At 31.7% G+C, this 3614-nt stretch overlaps 1 pseudogene; it reads left to right on the top strand.

Annotated features, from left to right (window-relative positions):
• Positions 1 to 693: 693 nt before the first annotated feature.
• Positions 694 to 1557, top strand: LOC124076731 (translation machinery-associated protein 7-like; annotated as a pseudogene).
• The last annotated feature ends 2057 nt before the right edge of the window (positions 1558 to 3614 follow it).

Raw genomic sequence — 3614 nt, 5'->3', positions numbered from 1 at the left:
TACTAGAAGATTTTTTTGGTTGCAGGCATTTAACGAAATCTCTGTCCAATCATTAGCTGACTACTAAGTTAACGGATTGGAGGCTTCAGTGTTCACATGTTAGAGTGAATATAGATACTACATAAGTAGTTCAGAAAAGACACAAGTCAAAGGAACAACAAATCCAGGGGAGGGTAGAATATCTGATTCCCAAAGTTGACACAATGCAATGTGTAGCTTTTGCCAAAAAATTATGAAACATACAAAGAAATAAGAAAGCATATCCCATATACAATGAACAACAAGAAAAAAAATCAATAAAAATTATTCTAGAGGAAGCCCAGATGTTGGGCTTACTAGATAAGGACTTTAAAAAAACTATTTTAAATATTTCCAAATAGTTAATGGAAACCATGTCTAAAGAACTAAAGGAAAACATGAAAATGGTATTGTGCCAAAAATATCAATAAATAGAAAGTATTTAAAGGAACAGCATAGAAATTCTGGATTTGAAAAGAACAATAACTAGAAAAGAAAAATCAATACAGGGAGGCTGAGACAAGAGGATTGCAAGTTCAAAGCCAATCTCAGCAATTTAGCAAGGCCTTGTATTTAAATAAAATAGAAAAAAAATGGCTAGAGATGTGGCTCAGTGTTTAAGCACCCCTGGGTTCAATCCCCAGTACAAAAAAAAAAAAATGACCATAGATCTCAATGGCAGATTTAAGCATGCAAAAGAAACAACTGGTAAGCTTGAAGATAGATCAATTGAGATCATCTAGATTTAGAAAGAGAAAAATTTAAAAAAAAAAAATCAATGGAATCTTAGAGAAATATGGGAAACCATCAAAAACATCAAAATATGCGCAGGAGAAGTCCCAGAAAAAGAGTACAAAGACAAAAGATAAGAACAAATATTTGAAAAACTAGTGACTGAAAATTCCCCAAATATGCTGAAAAATTCACTTAAGAAGTTTAGCAAAACCCAGGAGTGGATAAACTCAGAGACACACACCTAAACACGTTATAATCAAACTATTAAATGTGAAGAGCAAAGAATCTTTAGATTAGCAAGACATAAGTAACTCATCATGTACAAACATTCATCAGTGAGATTAATGGTTCATTTTTCATCAAAAACCATGGAGGCCAAAAGACAGTGGACTGACATATTCAAAGAGCTAAAGGAAAAATATGTCAACTAAGAATTCCATCTCCAGCAAAAGTATTACTCAAGACATTGCCAAATAAATAGAAACTGAGAGAGTTGAGTCATCACAGGTCTTTCAACAGGAATTCTTTGGACTGAAATGAAAAGACACTAAAGAGTAACAGAAATCCACATGAAATTAAAAAAAAAAATGGTAAAATATTCGACCTCAAAGGTGGCAAGAAAAAATCCCTGAAACAGCTCAAGAAGCATGCCAGAGATATGGATGAGGAAGATGAGGCTTTTAAGCAGAAACAGAGGAACAGAAGAAACTTGAGGAGCTAAAAGAAAAGGCTGCACAGAAGGGCCCCCTGGCCACAGGTGGAATTAAGAAATCTGGCAAAAAGGAAGCTGTTCCTTGTGCCTGAGATGAGGGTGACTTTGATTCCATTCCTATTTAAACACCAGGATCCCTTCTGTAACATCTTTTGTCACCTATAGCTAGAATGAAGTGTTGTCTTGGAGTCTATTGTAAATTTAAAAACAAACTTTTGTGAAAAAACACAGTGGTAAAACAAACTACATAATAAATATAAAAGACACTATGAAAAACTATTTTTTAAACTATTTTTTAAAAATCCAATTTAGGGCAGGGGCTTTAGCTCAGTTGTAGAGTGCTTGCCTTGCATGTGCAAGACCCTGGGTTCAATCCCCAGCACCACACACACACACACACACACACACACACACAATAATTAAAACACAACTGCACATGGGCCGGGGGGGTTTGGCTCAGCAGCAGAGCACTCACCTAGCATATGCAAGACCCTGGGTTTGATCCTCAGCACCACATAAAAACAAATAAATAAATTAAAGATATTGTGTCCAACTGCAACTAAGAAATAAAAAATGTATGAAATTAAAAATAGTAATAATTATTATTGTACAAAGCAATAATTATAAATCTAGGTCAATAAGACTCACAATATATCAAAATACCAATACTCATATAAAATGATAATAGCATAAAAGGAGAAACAAAATGATAAAGAATCCAAGTTTTTATAGTCTTGAAAAAAAGTTATTAATGTGAACTGCATTTTTATAAATTGTGAATTGTAATCCACACTGTAACTACTAAGAACTTTAAACTTTAAAGTATTTATAGTAAAAATAAAAACAAGGTAATTAAAATAGTACACTAGAAGATACACTTTTAACAAAGCTGTGATAAAGGAAGAATTGAAGAACAGAAAACATACGAGACATAATAAGAAGCAAATAGCAAAATGGCAGAAGTCAGTCCCTTGTTAATGTAATCACCAGTTACATTAAATAAAGGAATTGAAGCTCTACAATTAAAAGTGAGAGATGAGTAGGGCAATTTTTTAAGACCATTATCTAATTATATGCTGATTTATAAAATACTAATTTTATATTCAAAGACACAAGTATTGAAAGTAAAATATGAAAAAAGATATTCTATGTAACAGTGGGGGTAGACATAACAATTTATGACAATATACACTTCAAGGCAAAAATTATTACTAGAAGCAAAAAGGATAGTCTATAATGATAAAATGTTCATTCACCAAGAAGATATAACAATTATAAACATATATACACCTAAGAATGGAGACCAACAACACTTGGAGGAAAAACTGACAGAATTGAAGGGACAAAAAGGCAATTTAGCAATAACAGCTGAAGACTTCAATACCTTATTTTCAATAATGGATTGAACAGCTAGTCAGAAGATCAACAAGGAAATATAAGGCACTTAACCAACTAGACCTGAGAGACATCTATAGAACATTTCATGAAACATCAGCAGAATACACATTCTTCTCAAGCACACATGGAACATTCTGAAGCACAGTCCATATGCTTGACCATAAAACAAGCCTAAGTAAATTTAAAAGTCTTGAAATTATATAAAGTATGTTCTCCTACCACAAGGGAATGAAACGACCTCAGTAACAGAACAAAATTTGGAAAATCACAAATATGTGGAAACTAAACAACACACTCCTAAGGACAAATGGATTGACAAAGAAATCATAAGAAAATTGGAAATAATTTTAGATGAATGGTATCAATATCAACACATCCAAACTTATGGGATATAGTAAAAAATGATGTTTAGAGGAAAATGTATAGAATTTATATTTTAAAAGAAAAAAATTAAATTGATAGTGTTATCTTCCAACTTAAAGACCACAAAATTAAGAGTAAAACAAACCCAAATAAAGCATAAGAAGAAAAAAAAACAAAGAATAGAAAAAGAAACAGTGGGGGGAAAAAGAAAATTAATAATGGTTTTATGAAAAATCAACAAAATTGACAAATTATTAATTAGGCTGGCCAAGAAAAAACTAAAATTACCAATGTCACTAATGAAAAAGAGGACTTTACTAATGACTTTATAGAAATAAAAAGTATTATAAAATAATACTATGAAAAAGTGTAGGCTAACAAACTGGAT

The sequence above is a fragment of the Marmota monax genome, unplaced genomic scaffold (genome assembly GCF_021218885.2).
Source record: "Marmota monax isolate L192 unplaced genomic scaffold, Marmota_monax_Labrador192_F-V1.1 WCK01_AAM20220418_F8-fsc00050, whole genome shotgun sequence".
Lineage (NCBI taxonomy): Eukaryota > Metazoa > Chordata > Mammalia > Rodentia > Sciuridae > Marmota > Marmota monax.
The sequence above is the reverse complement of the archived record's forward strand: the minus strand, read 5'-3'. Positions and strand labels throughout refer to the sequence as shown.